Source organism: Macrobrachium nipponense, chromosome 25, assembly GCF_015104395.2.
Source record: "Macrobrachium nipponense isolate FS-2020 chromosome 25, ASM1510439v2, whole genome shotgun sequence".
Classification (NCBI taxonomy): Eukaryota; Metazoa; Arthropoda; class Malacostraca; order Decapoda; family Palaemonidae; genus Macrobrachium; species Macrobrachium nipponense.
Genome location: NC_087214.1, coordinates 9,122,191 through 9,140,553, shown reverse-complemented (window position 1 = coordinate 9,140,553; position 18,363 = coordinate 9,122,191).

Below are 18,363 nucleotides of genomic sequence, written 5' to 3'. Positions count from 1 at the left end.
GGATGTTTCGTGTCCAGCAGATAATATTAGTTCAGTTCAATCCAAGTTGTTGAATCAAGGTCGTGAAGTGCTAGGTCTGCACAGCTCCAGCGGTGTTTTGCTTCCGGAAGAAGCCTTGAGTTGGTCGGTAGCTTCCGCATCTCTTGGTAGAGGTGTTGATTTTATGAAACCTTCATGGTTGGCTTAAATCTGGGTTTGATGTCTTACAATGTTCAGTCTTTAGGTGTAGGTCAGGGAAGGCTAGGTGCTCCATCTCATCAGGGTGGTATTCCGGGATTTGGTCTTGCCTCTGCTTCTTCTGCTCAGGTGCATTCAGAAGATGTAGAGAGAGATTTTTCTGTCGAGGACGAAGGTCCTCCTCCTCCGGTATCAGGCTGTCCAATTGCGGGAGACAGTGAGTATCAAAGAATGATAAACCTCATTCACCATCTGTTTCCTCAGTCGAAAGTTGATGAGGAGCCTTTTAAACCTAGCCAAGCTGTTTAAAGAACTTTTCTCTACCAAACTGCTGGTTCTGCATCCATCATGCAAGTTGCCTTGGTTTGGGCATGTAGAACAAGCCCTGAGTGAGGCAGACTCTTGGTTAGCTGCAGTAGTGGAGGTGGGTAGGCAGGACTCGGCTCTTATTCCCAGTCATAAGCCATTATATGGCGTAGTGGGTAACCCTTCTTCGGGTTTCAGAGCACCTCTTAACGAATCGACGGAGGCGCTCCTTCCCAAGGTCATTGCAGGTAACAGATTTGTTGGCATTTCGGTGAGAGAAGCGGCCCTACTTGAAGACACCTTTAGGAATCAATCCAAAGTTCTGTAGCATACTATGTAGATGTTCTTGGGCCTCATGGGTTTCTTAAAACGGGACGGGTATACTCCTTCGGATCCCGTTTTATTCAATAACCTTATCACGTTGGTGTCATTGGGTTTGATTCATCAAGCGAACGTCTCGGCTGGTTGTACTACCTTTGTTTGCAAGAAGAGGAGGGACCTTTACCTGGGCCATCTCCCACCTCATTTCCCAGATATGCAGAAGCGAGTTTTGTTCAGGGCTCTGCTGGCACTCTGTGAAAGTCTCTTCAAGGAGGAGGAAGTATCATCCATGGTGAATTTTGTTTCCTCCACGTCAGTAGTCAAGCCATTATTTGGGTGGCTGCTCAAGCACTAGGTCCCCTAAAGGTGCGCATGCTCCATCGCCAGGTAATCACTCCGGTTCATCTTCCCCGGCCAGGTCTCCCAAGAAAGTCAGGTTTTCATTCAAACCTTCTGCTTCCTCCAAACCTTCTTCTAGCAAGAACGGTTTTCGGAGATAGGAGACACGACCCTCGTCGACGCCAGTAGGAGGTTGTTTGTCCCGCTTTGTAACAACCTTGGAGAAGTGGGGTGCGGAGAGTTGGGTGGAGAAGGTCTTGAAAGTGGGGTACAAGCTATTCCCTGTTATCCATCAAGGGGAAAGCTTTGGCAATGGAGATTCGTTCCTTGCAGGACAAGGGAGCGTTAGAACTAGCTCCCCCCACTTCAGGCTTTTACAATTGAATCTTCATAACCTCCAAGGCATACGGTTCTTGGAGGCCCATCATAGATCTTTCGGGCCTGAACTGTTTCATCGTTTCCAAGAAGTTTCATATGGAAACGACTCAGTCGGTGCTGATGTCAGTCTGAAAACACAACTGGATGGTGTCAGTGGACATCAAGGATGCATATCTCCAAATTCCAATACATCTGGAATCTCGGAGATTCCTTTGTTTCTCGGATCCACTGGGAACCTTCCAGTTCAAAGTCCTCTGTTTTGGACTATCCACAGCACCTCAGATGTTCATGAGGGTGATGACTCCTGTTTCTGCTATCATGCATCATCAGGGCTTCCGCATGAGGGGGTACATGGACAACTGGCTAATTCAAGCTTCTTTCAGGGAGGAGGCTCTCAGAGCAAGGAAATTCCTTCTAATTCTCTGCGAGACATTGGGGATTCGTATCAACATGATGAAGTTCCTTGTCCCCTTCTCAGACTATTACCTATCTCGGCGTGGAGATTCAGCCGCCTCTTTTGAAGGCTTTCCCGACTTGAGAATGAGTGCAGTCGATTGTGAGTCAAGTCGAGTTCCTCCTCTCAGACAAAGCGCAACTTGCAAAAGAATGGAAACGTCTTCTGGGAAAGATGTCATCTCTGTCCCTTCTAGTTCCAGGCTCTCGTCTCTGGATGCGTTCTCTGCAGGTATGTCTCAGGAGTCACTGGGAATTTTGGGAAGAGAATGCAGTGATAATCTGGGATGATTCCTGCCTCAAGGATCTTTAGTGGTGGTCAGAAGAGGCTCATCTGACCACCAGTGTAAGTCTTGTCCTCCCGATTATGGACGTCCATCTGTATTCAGTTGCCTCTAATCAGGGAGGAAGCTCAGGCTGATGGCCTTTGGAGGGTTTCGGATCGGGAGGAGTCAATAAATGTCCGAGAATTAAGAGCCATAGAGGAGGCTCTGTTAAGCTTCAGAGATCAAGTTTGAGGAAAAGTCGTAGCACTCTTTTCGGACAACGCTACGACACTAGCTTACCTAAAGAGGGAGGGAGGTAGAAGATCATCAACCCTGAACATCATTGCGCAGAGAATCTTACGTTGGTGTGAAAGCCGCAATACCTCGTTACTTCCGCAGTTCATTGTAGGATAGCTCAACATCCTAGCAGATGTGTCGAGCCATTCGAAAGAAGTGCGAGGAAGCGAATGGACATTAGTGCAAGAGGTAATCCAATCGCTGTTAAAGAGGTGGCCAGCCACGGTGGATCTGTTTGCCACAAGGTTGAACTATTGTCTCCCAGTATATTTTTCTCTGGTAGCGGACCCTATGTCTTGCGGGGCGGACACTATGGGACAATCTACATGTGTAACTTCCCTCCGTTCGGCATCATTCATCAGGTACTGACGAAGCTAAGAGGGTGCAAAAATATGGAGATAACCCTAATTGCTCTGTTTTGGCCACAGAGACCTTGGTTCCCGGATCTCTTGGAATTGCTGTCCGAACCTCCGATCCTCTTGCCACAAAGGAAGGCTCTTCTCAAACAGCATCATTTTCATCATTATCACAAGAACCTTCCAGTGCTCAACCTAGCTGCATGGAGACTGAGCAGCGAGCAGCCCGAAGTTCAGGTCTTTCGAAAGGAGTGGCTAAACAACTTTTCATGTGCCTGAGGAAGTCGACAAGGAAGTTATACCAGGCAAGGTGGATGATGTACCGTACATGATGCAGGGGACAAGGGCATAGTATTTCTCACCCTACAATAGCAAAGGTGGCGGATTTTCTACTTTTCCTCAGAAAATCCAAGTCTTTCTCTTACTCTACTATCGCAGGCTACAGATCCATGTTGGCTAGCACCTTTAGATTCCATTTACCTAAGATTTCTAATAGCAGAGTCCTTCATGATCTTCTCAGATCTTTTCAGATCAAACTTCCGATCATTCCGCTTCAGGCCCCTCTATGGGATTTAGCAGAATTTCTAAAATTGTTAAGCTCACAAGCTTTTGAACCTCTGGAGAATTTGTCCTTATGAGAAATGCTAAGAAAGTTTTGTTTTTAATATCACTGGCTATGGCTGAAAGATTGGGGAAAATTCAGGCCGTCTCGAGATCAATTTCATTTGCGGGGAAGGATTTGTATCTCTCGTATCTTCTGGAGTTCGTGGCTAATTCAGAATCAGAAACTAACCTCCTCCTGAGAGAGTTTAAGGTTTGGTCTCTTGAGGATTTTGTCGGAGGTGACGTTGCCGAAATGCGTCTTTGTCCAGTGCAAGCGCTTAAATATTACCTGTCGCGCACTTCCAAATTATTGCCGCGGCCGCGGTCCTTATTCGTTTTGCCCAGGAATCCCTCAAGACCGCTATCGAAAAATGCGATCAGTTTTTTTCTTAAGGGAAGTAATTTCTCAATCACTTCCCAGAGGCTCAATTTTGGAGAACAATGTTCCATACCCTACAGCACATAGTATCAGGAGTATAGCGACATCATCGGCCTTCCTGAGGAATTTCTCAGTAAGCAGGATTTTAGAAGCGGCGTCTTGGAAATCAGTTTCGGTATTCACTTCTTTCTACTTGAGAGATGTACAGTTCATTTCAAAGGGGGGTTACTCACTAGGATCATTCGTACTTGCTAATTCAGTGTTACGTTAGTTGGCAATTAGTTCCGGTTCGGTAGGGGAGGTAGTAGTTTTATTGATTTCTCTTTTTTCATAGATTAGTCTTCCTACTTTTCATGGGTTATGTCTGGGTTTAGTGTACTATCCCTGGTAAGTATGTTCTTTTGCAGCAGCTCAGCTCCCTCATCGCGACTTCTGGCTTCATCACTCGCCTTCAGTGGACGTCAGGAGAGATCTGCCCTTGGAACTTATTCTCCATAAATGGGAGGCTAACAGCCACATGGGAGATGATCAGTTCCACTCCATACATGAGAGGTATATGATACCACATGGGAGGTTTTACAAAGGATCTGCCCTTGGGACTTATCCTCTATAAATGGGAGGCTGTACAGCCACAGGTGAGGTGTTTAGTTCCCCTCCACACATGAGAAGTTTATGATACTTCATGAGAGCCTAGAAGTGACCAAGACGAGACTTAGACTGATCAGACTAACATTGAGGTACTTGTTCCTTCCGTTTCTCACCTGAGCATTGACTGAAGGTGAGTTAACGGTATGAATCCAAGGTAATAGTTTAATGAGTTTATACCAGTGTACATTTGAACGGTATGAATCCAAGGTAATAGTTTAATGAGTTTATACCAGTGTACAGTTGGTCAGGCTGAAACAATGAGTGAGTCCACCTCCATTTAAATGTTGTAAATTGGGCTAATTCAGGTGTTCAGGTGGTGTATTGCAATATGGAGTTTTCATATTAAAACTAATATTGTAATACCTACCTGAACACTTGAATGACACCCACCCTCCTCCTCTCATCGGTAACAATGTTCACCTACAGCGTTGGTAACGCTGGCAGTTAAAATTTTACCTAAGTGTTGGTCATTTTTGTGGGGTGTTGTTCGGGCTGGTCAGGTGACCAGGGCTAATTCAGGTGTTCAGGTAGGTATTACAATATTAGTTTTAATATAAAAACTCCATATTTGGATACCTACCTACTGTTAAAGTAGACCCACCCAGGGCTAATTCAGGTGATCAGGTAGGTATTACAATATTAGTTTTAATATAAAAACTCCATATTTGGATACTTACCTACTGTTAAAGTAGACCCACCCAGTCTCCCCACAACTTAGTGGGCTGTCAAGGAGAAATCTGACGAGCTAAAACATTCGAAATACACCTGGTGGAGAACAGGTAAACTAGACAGTCATCCGGGCATCCCTTCGATTTTTTGTTTGAATGCCGACTCGCCTAATCGGTGCAGAGATATAGATAACTTTAACAGTAGGTAAGTATCCAAATAATAAATTTTATTATGAAAAATTATATTAATAACTACTTTTTAAGTCATTTTGTGGCAGGATAGCCATCGTTTTGTGAGAGTATTTATTTACATTATTTTTCAAGTTAAGTGTCTGTTGACTTGTCATTTCAAGTGCTTGACATAACAGTACTCAGTGTGGTTAGGCACCTCCTCCCGGTTTGTTTATGTTATCGAACTACTGATTTAACAATTGTTTTTCAGTTCTTTTTATTAGTGTTTATGAACACCTCCTTGGTGATGTCTGAACGTTGGTGCTTGTACCGAGTCAGTTTGGGCTAGAGCACTCCCCTGATATCCCTTGAGCAACAAACTGATTTAGACATTAGATGACGATTATTTGGCGGTTTATTTGGACAAGGATTTTTTTTATTATGCTTTGGATTCTCACCTTGGTCTGTTGTCTGCAGGTTCTCTGGTCACCTGCGACTCGAGTGTCTCCTGCCTTGGCCTGCAGCTTGGGTGCTTAGATACGAGACACAGGTGCTCCTGTCACCTGCGACTTGAACCTTTCCTGCCTTTCCCTGACGAGGAGGTATTCTCAGGGAATTGGTGCTGTCATTTTCTCCCAGCACTGACGGGAATTAACCTGCTGCATCTACATCTCCATCCAGCTGCTGTGGACTTGGGAGCTTGCTAGCTCGTGAGATGGCCTGTAGGGAGGCTGACGCCAGGTAGGACTAAATATCACTGATTTTCGTTCAGGCTCGCTCTGGCGTTCATGACCTGTCCTGTTAGCTGATTTGCCGTTTGGATTACGGCCCTGGTATTGTTACTCTTTGGATGCCTTCACTATGCGAGAAAAACTATGTAGTGGTTATATATATATATATATATATATATATATATATATATATATATATATATATAGTATATATAAATATATGTATGTATGTATGTATGTATGTATGTATTTTTGCCATATTTGAAACGTGACTATATAATGTTACCCAATGAGTTTTCTTCTAGACAAAGTTTTTGCATGTTTAGCTTTGTGGATTTAGGTAGGGATAATAATTATTTTCTTGTTTTACTTACTCTGTTGTCCTTCTTCCTTTGACTTAGTATTTTTGGTCTGGCCAGCAAAATTGTTGGATCCAAACGAGTCAATTATTAATAACTGTAATTTCCTCTTTCTTTGATAGGGTTTAGTTTTCCTAGTTTTAGGGGAACCAGTGTGATTCTAGGGACCGGTATTCGTCCTTCCTATTGTTACTAAGGTATTAAAGTATTTATTTTATCCCACAAGGTTGATCTCAATTTTGTATTTATTAAATAATGAATATTATTAAGTTTTCTGGGGTGTTTGTTTCTACTGACCTTTAGCACTGAGTTACATTTATTAATGACAACATCTTTATTGTTTAAAAACTGCATAACAACCCCGAGGGTTGTAACACTATGCCAAAGATCAAACAAGCTAAGACCAATAACAAGGATGCAAGTACTACTGTGAAAGTGTCAGAGAACTCAATGCTAGGGTAAACAAGAGTTCAAAAACTCTTCAGACGGGAGCCATCAGACGAGATGAACAAACTTCTCAGAGAGGTAATACCCAACGCAACTGAGGAGACAAAAGAACTCATACAACAGGCATGGTATGACTGGTGTGCCAACATCAGCAGACAAACTCGAGTAACCCAGATCTAGAGATTCCTTGTAAAATTACAGGGAAAGGAAGAACACAGCAAAGCACCCATCCCAGCTCACAAGAGAGAAGCTGACAACATAGCCAGAAACTTTGCAGAGAGAACAAAATCCCATAACCTTCCCCAAATAATGCAGGGAAAAAATAAATGAAATTTCCCCTGGAAGGTGGAGGGAAATCATTGCTGCCTGCAACATGCAAGACAACATAGACACACCCTTCCCCATGGAAGAACTAAACAGTGAACTCAGCAAGGGGAAGAGAGAGACAGCCCCTTGTGCAGATGCAATCACCTACAGCATGCTGAGGCACGTGGGCAACCCTGCCAAGCAGGTATATCTCCTCCTGGTAAACAGGACATATGCTGAGCACACCAGGCAACAGCAAGACTCACAATTGATTCCAAAGCCAAAGGAGTCAGGCGCATATAGGCCAATATCCCTAACCAGCTGCACAGAAAAAGGTGTGGAAAGAATGGTCCTAAACAGACTCTTATGGAAAGCAGGGCCCCTACACCACAGGCTTTATGCCTATAGGGATTGAATAGGCACCCACGAATGCCTCACAGATGTGCTATGTGCCATAAATGGCAGAAGATCCATAGTGGTCTTTTTAGACCTAGAAAAGGCATATGAACTGGCCAATGCAGCAACCATCCTATCCTCCCTAATCCGCAAGAGGATCAAAGGCAACCTGCTGACATGGGCAAAAGGATTCATGCAAGACAGAGAAGCAAGAGTAGTGTTCCAAGGCAGAATGTTGGAGTACTACTCTTGAAAATGGCATTCCACAGGGGGGCATTCTAAGCCCCTTCCTATTCAATGTCCTTATGGAAAATGTAGCCTCTCTAGAGCTACCACAAGTAGTAGAGGTCTTCATATATGCTGACGACGTTTGCATCATCAGATCAAGCCAACAAAGACAACTCCATAAGATGCAAGAATCCTTGCAAAAAACAGAGGACAAATACACACAACTGGGACTCAAAATCAAAAGAAATAAGACAAAAGCCATGACAATAAAGCATGATCAAAACCCACCCAACCTTCTACCGACGGGAAACATCATAGACTGGGTGGATAACTACACATATCTGGGAGTCTGCATTGCAGATTCACTATCTCCTGAGAAGGAAATACAGTTCCTCCAGGCCAAAACAAAAATAGGGCTTAATGCTCTAAAGAGAATCACATCTCTACAAGAGGGTGCAACATACCATCTGCTCAGGAGGTTCTGTATACAAACTTTCAAAGTACAAGTAGAACATGCAGCACCAGTCCTGCAAGTCTCAGAAAGGACCAACAGCAGGGCTGGAGGTCATCCAAAACAACGCAATGAGACTTATACTCGGAGCCCCAATGTGGACAAGAATATGTCTCTTGAGGGCAGAGACATAACCACAGTCTCTCACACACAGGATAGGCCAAAGAAATACTGTCATTCTGTGCAAAACCATCAGAAGTGACAGGAATGGACCACTAAAAAACAACATGCGTGTATGCCTAAACTTGCACGAAGAGCTAAATCCTCCCAAAACGTCTGCTGGCAGCATACTCCAGGCTCTGAAAGAACTGGATATGAAGGACACAGTGAAAGACATAATAAAGGATGTCCCACCTGAGGGATACCAAAAACCACCTCCCTGGGTCGAAGACCCAATCTGGTATAACTTCACAATACTACCGGCAAACAAAGCACTGTGCACAGCAGCACAGATGAAAACTTCAGCAGAAGAAGCAATCAGGAGCACAGCAGCTGAAAACACACATTACACAGATGGATCAGTCGATCCAGAAGCTCCGGCAGTGGTCGCCCAAGACTTTAAAGGAAGCTGGAGGCTATCCAACAATGCCTCCATACTACAAGCCAAACTAACAATAATTTTAAAAGCCTAAGAAAATTGCAACCAGGATGAAGGGCACACGACAGTACATATTGACTCCAAAGGAGCGATATTGTCAATCAAGGCAACAAATCCCAAAGAAAATGTGACACTGATAACAGCAATGAAATCAGTAGCCAAGTCACATCAAGCTGCTGGCAGGAGAGTCATACTAAACTGGATACACAGCCATGTGGGAATCCAGGGAAATGAAGAAGCCGACATCCTAGCCAAAAGCGCCCTCAGTTGCAGTACAGTAAGCATAAAAGTGCAACCATCCATGACACACCTAAAGGAAATGGCCAAAAGTTATGCCAAACTCCAGGAAGAGAGTGAAGTATGACGTCACTATTTGCAAAATTCACGGACGTCCAAGTGGTACGGGGATGTCACAAATTTCAGGCCTCATGATATCAGAAAGCAAACCAACAGAAAACTCTTAAGTCATCACACACAGGTTTAGGCTAGGATATTTATGCATCTGCCAAATGATTGGTAATGAGGGCAGGTCATGTCAATACTGTGACCGAGAGGCAATCCAGCCCCTCAAACACTACCTACTAGACTGCCCAGAGACACAGTCTCTCAGGTCGAACCTTACTGAAAATGAGCTGACACCGCACAGATCACCAGACACATCCTAACTAACATAGAGACACATGGGAATCTCCTTATGTCCCACCCACCTACCAGGTAAAAATAGGAATTACACAGCAAATCTACATGGACATATGGGAATCTCCCATTGTCCTACCAACCTCTCAGAGAAAAGAAGTCTCCCATCGTTAAAACCACAGAAATTTGCACAATGCACAAATCCTCTATTGCGCTTTTTGCAATGGGAGCTATACACATCTTTAGGAACATATGTATAAGTGTGAGTAGGTGTGTAAATGTATATATACTATTATACTTTCTCAATGTTTTTTCGATGTATATTGCCATATATTCAGATGCTACACACATGTTACATATTGTGCCTGAAATGTTATAGGTAACTCCCATCCCCCTCCCTTTTTTTTTTTTTACCACCTTTCCCTCAAACTAAAACTCGCTTCCATTTGCTACTCAGCACTCTCCACCTAGGCTGAGTCTCACTGCTATAAAACTTTCTCTCCTACTGGTGGGTACCGTAAGGTTCAAAGGAGTTGCAATCCTGCCTGTCACCCTATCTCCTTTCTACAACTAACCGGCAAAAGCACTGTTTTTGTATCTTCACAGATAATCAAGTTACGGGCTGCTCTAGGAGCAAGAGCCCGTGCCAGCACAAGGCTGGCTAATCTTCAACAACATCATCAATATCTTAATTTACTTTGTTGTATACTCTCATAGATGACTGCCTGTGCGCTATCGACACGTCAGAAGAAATAAACCTAAGACAACTGAAATCTTTATATGTCCTTAGGAAACCTAATATACCAGCTACATGCTGATGAGAAAAAGACAGTAAGAAGAATTGCGAAGATTCTATATAAATTAAATGCCGTTGAAACAGCTATAATATTCAATGCTACTGCCCTCAGAGAAGGCCTCCTTCATAATTATAACCTTTACAACTCGCAGAAAGAAAGAAAGAGAGAGAGAGAGAGAGAGAGAGAGAGAGAGAGAGAGAGAGAGAGAGAGAGAGAGAGAGAGATGTCTTTTGCTGGGTTACTAATTAACTTCATCTACAACGAGAAACAAAACAGTTGAGGGAAAAGTAGCCCAAAGTCTGAAGCAAATTGCCTCCGAATTTTTCGTATCACGATTCCTGCTTTATACTTTGGCTTGCGAGTGACATGACTTTTAAACAAGCCAGACTTTATCGCTCTCTCTCTCTCGCATACACATGCACAAATTTTAGCAATTTAAATGCAGAAAAACTCACCCCACTCTCTCTCTCTCTCTCTTTGCCTTTTAAACTGCCTATATAGTGTAAGAAATCAAGCCTTAGTGTCATGGAAAAATATATCCTATAATTTTCGAAATGATGAGTGAACTGCCTCCATTGTCATAAGATATTACTGTATTAGACTTCTATGGATTATGTTCTCTTAAGTTCCGTCGATTCTCAAAACTACATCGTATACTATTCCTCTTAAAAGCCATTACGAACCGCTCACTAATCATTAGAATTCAACTCACTCATACGTTAGCCACCCAGTAATAAATTAGGACGTGGCCAGGTGCCACCCAGAATGTGTTTAGCTCGTCTCTTACCTATTGAGGGCGAAGGCTGCCTTAAAATCATTTGAACGTGATGCATTCGACAAGCTTGTTAACACGGAAGGCGCAGATGTGTTTGAAATACATTTCTCAGGAATGTAAGGAATGCATTCAATATTTATCGATGATATTAAAGCTAGTGCTCTTTCACAGTTTTTTTTTTTTATTTCTTTCTTGTGTAAGTGTTTTCTTAGAACTGGTTAGTATCCTGAAGATGACTTTGGAACGAAAGCTGAGAGTCTGTATATCCTTCTTTCATTTCCACATAAGAATCTCTTCCATGCATCTTCCACGAAACCATTATGGAAATACAAGATATATAGGACCTACTTTTATACAAGATTCGGAAGTCAGTGCACTAGCCACGATGTCCTCTTAACCTCTCGAATCCTTTCAAAATGCTGAAGACTAATGATTCATGCATGTATGCGCAAAAAAGCTGTAAAGGAATTTGACGTGTGAAGCACTGAAAGGACAAAATTTATTGAGTAACACTCATGGGGATGTGAAAATGAACAAACTCAGGCACCTTAGAGGCTCTCAATGTATTGGGGTTCTTATCTCAGTCTTCTGAAGTACATCAGTGGACCAGGTTTCAAGGCAAACGAGTGAGTCGCTCTGCAAGTGTTGTTGGATCTTTCGAGTTTATTGGCTGCTTAAAGGTTTGTTTACAGGTAAGCAAAACTTCCTTCACTGTATTTGTGTTTGGTTTATATTATTATATATATATCTATATATATATATATATATATATATATATATATATATATATATATATATATATATATATAATAATATATTATAGTCCGGGTTTTTGAGTTTTCTTGTTAGTCCTTAGAGTTTTTCTTTTATTTTTGTGGGTTCAGTGGACATTTGTTTGGAGTCTACGTTAGTCACAGATGTCACAGGTTTCGCGGGAACAGTCAACAGTACCATTGGCTTTTCTTTTCCCCTTTTGGATGTTAGTCATCGCTGCCGACGTTTGTTTTTCTCTCTCAGAACAGTTTGTGTAGATTACAATAACTCAGTCCGTGACGTGGATTCATTTTTCGATGATACATTTGTTAGTTTCAGCCGTTTGATGCTGCAACGAGATTTAGGGGTGTTATGAACCCCTTTTTGGGTTATGGTGCAGGCTTTTAGTGCGCACCTCAACGTACACAGTGATGACAAAAATACTCAGTAGGCAATGGTCAGCGGAAACAAACACCAGAGAAAACTTAACAATATTTATTAAACAAAAGAGCACTTAAATCAACCTTGTTGACCAAAGGACATATACAAGTCCTTTAAAATCCTGTGGGATTTCCTAGCGTCTAAATAATCTAAGCCCTAAGACAGAAATAATATTAAGGAGAAACATAAATATGAATAATCAAAAATGTACCAAACAATAGCTGGCCAGACCAAAACCAAAATAAATATATATCCTATTACTAAAAGGGGAGGAAAGAAGGTAAAGAACAACAGTAAGGAAAAACACTTAATCTCCTACCTATACATTGCAAACTAAAACAAATTATTAAATACCAAAGCCCAGTTGAGCATAATGACCCATAGGGTCTGAGTACCACAAATTTATATATATAAAAATTTACATAAGAAAAACAAAATGTAAATCTCCTCACACCAAGAAGCAGAAGCCGTGATTTAAAAATAATTTAAATCTTCTTAAAGGGGGCCTTGATCACAATCTGTCTGGACTCTGCAGACGGGGGAGGACGCAAACTCAGGTAAACACAGGTGAGTGGGAGTTGGAAGCAATCCTGCCCAACAACACAAGGTCAAACGCCTACCTGGTATCTGCCTCTCTACTTGACACCTCATGAGCCAATTCGCTCCCAAAAAGCTGCTAACAGGGCGTCCAAACGGAATGGCAGTAGCACGGCAAAAATCTCCAGTGGGTACCGGGACAAGGCTATGGCACCACACACCTTAGGAAAAATTTCCCACTAAGGCCTCACAGTAGTAAAGTCGCAGGTGACTAACAACTGCAATCAACGTGCGGGCGGGTAACTCCACGTCGCAGGTGACAGAAGAGTACCTGCGAAGGACAATGCCAATTCCGTCAAAGAAAAGACGATTCTCCAAGGCGCCAGCTGCAGTCTCAACGGGAAGCAAAGTACGGCCCGAACTAACTCGGGCAGAGCGCTGACCTCCAGACATCAGCCTCACCCCCAAAGGCGTTCGTCAAAACTCGAAAAGTAAACAAAAGACAACAATCGTTAGTACGATAGTTAACAACAAATAAACCAGTGGGGAGGAGGCGCGAAACTATCACCAAACACTTCACTTGACACTTAAGATATACATAACAAAATCCTTAATAGTAATATCCTTAAAATTAGGACAAGGCTGATTCAAATGTATTTTAATAAAATAATTTACGTTAACCTGATAAGGGGAGAATTTGGGCAATTTTGGATGTGTGAATAATGGCACTGCATTTTTTTCTGGATATTTATTTTTCAGAAATTTCCAGGGCTCTTGCACAATACCCTTGTTGTATATTCAGTTGTTCTGATAGTGTGGTAGAGCCAATACAGATGAGGTGTCAGATTTTCTTTTTTTTCTCTTTCCCTTCTTATTTTTCCGGGCCTATGAGCACATGTCGCAAGGTACGACAATTGCATGGCACTTGTGCTTTTTATTTTTAGAGTTGCTGGGAGTTTTGGCAAATATCTCAGAGTGTCTATCATATGGGAATTTGGTTTTAGCTCATGGTTGTTTCTGTGGCAAGTTTGCCAGTGATAGGAGACTTGATTAAGTTTCTGGTGGCCTGTTCCGAAGTGGATATGGCGAAGCTTTTTTTTTTAGACACTCCGGGTTTGTGGTTTTGTTTGTAATAAGTTATGGCACACTAATGACTTTTCCTGGGATTCTGTGGCAGTTTTGGGAGTATTGATACTTTTTTTGGCAGTTTTTTACTTTCTCAGCAGTTATGCTAAACTGAGTCTACAGTTTTTGCCGGTAACATGAGCTCCTTAGGGATGTTTTTCGAGGTCATTGATGGATTGGCACAGTTTTTAGAGTCCGATCACGAGGAGCATTAGGGGTATAATATTTTTGGCAATATGGTATTTTGTTTTGTTGGAGAAGCTCTAGAGTTTAGGCCTATAGTGGAAAGAGCCATGTTTTAGTCCGCTGTTTTGAATTCAGTTATTTGGTTGCATTATGTTTTTCTTTCTTTTTTTTCTTCTTTTTTTTTGATACCAGTGGAAACCCTCGTGAGAGAAGGTATGTGGCAATATTTTTAAGTGTATCAGCAAATACTTTGAGTGCATTTTCGAGGAAAGGAGTTTTCCTTTTATGGATTACCCTGCTTGGAGGTATAACGATTTTAGGGTATTTGATGAAATGGAGGAGAATATTTTTATTATTTCGGTGTTATTGATAATATGGTGGTAATGAGGGTGGTTTTTATATTATTATTGTTGGTTTTTGTGCTTAGTCACAATTTTGAGTGTAAGTTTCCCTTAACGGCCGGGGAATTATGTTTATAATGCTGTTTTAGCTAATGATGCTATTTTGGAACCAGGTATATTGATAGTTCAGTTCTTGAGACAGGCATTTTCTTTTTGGTACTAGTTGAGGTCAGCGGAAAGCTGTTGCTAGTACTGATCTGCGAATTGTGGAATATTGAGATTACTGGAGGTGGAATCTTCGTTTATTGTTTATAAATAGTGAATTTTCAGGAATTTATTTTGGTTAGTCTTCGGCCTAAGTTTGATTTATATTTGCCGTTTTCTATGGCTGAGCTTTGAAAATTCAGTTCTTGAGATTTGGAGAAGCACGTTCTACATTGTGTTATTGTTATTATTATTATTATTTTTTTTTTTTTTTTTGCTCTATCACAGTCCTCCAATTCGACTGGGTGGTATTTATAGTGTGGGGTTCCGGGTTGCATCCTGCCTCCTTAGGAGTCCATCACTCTTCTTACTATGTGTGCCGTTTCTAGGATCACACTCTTCTGCATGAGTCATGGAGCTACTTCACCTCTAGTTTTTCTAGATTCCTTTTCAAGGATCTTGGATCGTGCCTAGTGCTCCTATTGATTATGGGTACGATTTCCACTGGCATATCCCATATCCTTCTTATTTCTATTTTCAGATCTTGATACTACCCATTTTTTCCTTCTCTTTCTCTTCAACTCTCGTGTCCCATGGTATTGCGACATCAATGAGTGATACTTTCTTCTTGACTTTGTCAATCAACGTCACGTCGGTCTGTTTGCACGTATCACCCTATCCGTTCTGATACCATAGTCCCAGAGGATCTTTGCCTGATCGTTTTCTATCACTCCTTCAGGTTGGTGCTCGTACCACTTATTACTGCAAGGTAGCTGATGTTTCTTGCACAGGCTCCAGTGGAGGGCTTTTGCCATTGAATCATGCCTCTTTTTGTACTGGTTCTGTGCAAGTGCCGGGCATTCACTTGCTATGTGGTTTATGGTTTCATTTTTCGTATTGCACTTCCTACATATGGAGAGATGTTATTTCGTCTATCGTACTTTGAACATATCTGGATCTTAGGGCCTGATCTTGTGCCGCTGTTATCATTCCTTCAGTGTCCTTCTTTAGCTCTCCCCTCTGTAGCCATTGCCAATTGTCATCGCTGGCTAGTTCTTTAGTCTGTCTCATGTATTGTCCGTGCATTGGTTTGTTGTGCCAGTCCTCTGTTCTTTCTGTCTTTCTCCTGTCTCTGTATATTTCTGGGTCTTCGTCTACTTTTATTAGTCCTTCTTCCCATGCACTCTTTAGCCACTCGTCTTCACTGGTTTTCAGATATTGCCCCAGTGCTCTGTTTTCAATGTTGACGCAGTCCTCTATACTTAGTAGTCCTCTCCCTCCTTCCTTTCGTGTTATGTATAGTCTGTCCGTATTTGCTCTTGGGTGTAGTGCTTTGTGTATTGTCATATGTTTCCTGGTTTTCTGATCTATGCTGCGGAGTTCTGCCTTCGTCCATTCCACTATTCCTGCGCTGTATCTGATTACTGGCACTGCCCATGTGTTTATGGCTTTTATCATATTTCCGGCGTTGAGTTTTGACTTGAGTATTGCCTTGAGTCTCTGCATATATTCTTTCCTGATCGTGTCCTTCATCTCTTGGTGTTTTATATCTCCTCCTTCCATTATTCCCAGGTATTTGTATCCTGTCTCATCTATTATTATTATTATTTTGTCTTTTTTTTGAAGGCCAATAAGGTGATAATGTTTCAGTGTTTGGCCATTTTTGCTGCAGATATGAGTCAGTATGCAGGTTTTTTCTAAGTTGACTCACAAGTCTAAGTGGACAATATTATTATGTTGAAATGGGGCTAGTTCATGTTTTTGTTCTGTTTGCGCGAAATATGGTTTAGGTCCTGACTTATAGTTTTGGTTTAGTTTTCTGCACATCTGCAATCGCCTAGTGTGATTTTGTCAGTCTTTTGCTTAATATTTGCCTTTCGGATCTTTTATTTTTGCGGTATTTTGGGCATTTTGCAGCAGTTATGAGTCGTTAGTTGCCAGGGCTAGAGAGCGGCATATATGTCTCATTTGTGTTTTTGGCTCATAGGCACGAGAAGTTGCCGAGTCAAGTAATGTTGCAATTGGGGAATAACGTGTATTGGGAATAGGTTTTATTTTTTTTTTTTTCCCTGTTCTGAGTCGCTTCAGTGAAGTAAGGGGATATGTTTGGGTTCTTACTGATTCTATGGAGTTAATGTAAATATCAGAGTTTGAGAGAACATTTTTGGTAGTAATTTGCGGCTGTTTTTTGGCACTTTTTTTCCCTTGGGTCATTATCATTTTTTAAGGTATTTTCGTACGTGTGAGCAATGGTGAGTTTAAAATGTAAGGACAGTAGTCCATAAAGTTTTTGTGATTTTTTTCACTTTCTAGTAGTTCTCTCTCTCTCTCTCTCTCTCTCTCTGCGCAAACGCGACGACGCGTTTGTTTGCGGTGGTTTGTGCTAATGGGGCATGCGGTTTGGCGAGTCTTTTATTATTATTATTATTATTATTCTTATTATTAGTATTATTATTATTATTATTATTATTGAGGAATTTAGTATTTTCTTTTTGGGGTTATAGTTGGTTTTTTAATATTATTAATGGTGATTTATGGTTTCGTGGTCCTATGAGGCTACTTCTCAATGTTGGGCCCGTTTTCTTCTGAGGTGTTCGAATTGTTTTGGTACGTTCAGTTTTTTGGTTGTAGAAAGGAATTGGTTTGGTGGTCGTGATATATCCCAGTTGTTTTGGCACATTATGGTTTTTTTGTATTAGTGGTGTTAATTGGACGACGTTCAGTTTGTATTTCTTGGGATTTTGAGATCATTAATTGTCAGATGTAAGTTTAGGGTTAATTCCTCTTTAATTGACCCGTGACCTGAATGGGATCACCCAGCGAGACGTCCTTCAGCTACTTTTAGAGGACTACGACTTCGTGGGGCAAGATGTCGCATGTTGCCATCATGCAATAAGGGGATGCTCACCTATTCATCATGAGTCTACGAGGATTTATGAAGCCTTTTGTCTTCCATTGGGAGACGTTTTACCTTTCTACAGTCTGCGCAGCTGCACATACGCACAGGATCGTTGAGATGTGAAGATATGCGCTCTGCAGTGAACTGTTATTATAGCCTGGATACAGGTTATTGATATTTATTTCATATATGATAGACCTTGTGCTGCCAAAGACGTGCAGTTTTTATATTAACATGTTGCCGGCCCAGTGTGTTCTTTTTTTTATTTTATATAAACTCTAGCTGAATGAGGACATTCAGAGGTTGTGGCCGAGCTTCTATTATATATCTAAATTGCTTTTTTTTTTATCTATGGATGATAGGCAGATGTGATAAATGATGACATTCTTTGATTAAAATGATAGATTCACCATTAGCTCCCACAGAGACAAAGCGAGCTCCGGAAATATGGACACATAAATTTTGAGTGGCACAATATCGAAGGTTGCTGCCTCAGCAAGACAGGCCAAGGTTTGTGTCCGTGCATGAGCGGAAGCTAGGGTCTAGTTTTGGGTAGATTTTATGGGTGTGACTATGAGCTGTATATGACATCACGCACCTGTTCCAGTGCAATGAAGTTGTGACGAATCAGTTACGTCATATCAATGAGAGTGTCTTGTGAGAAAGTTTGTGCTTGTGTACGTATGAGTTGTTCCCTTACATAATTGAAGGGTAAGATAACTGCGATGGAG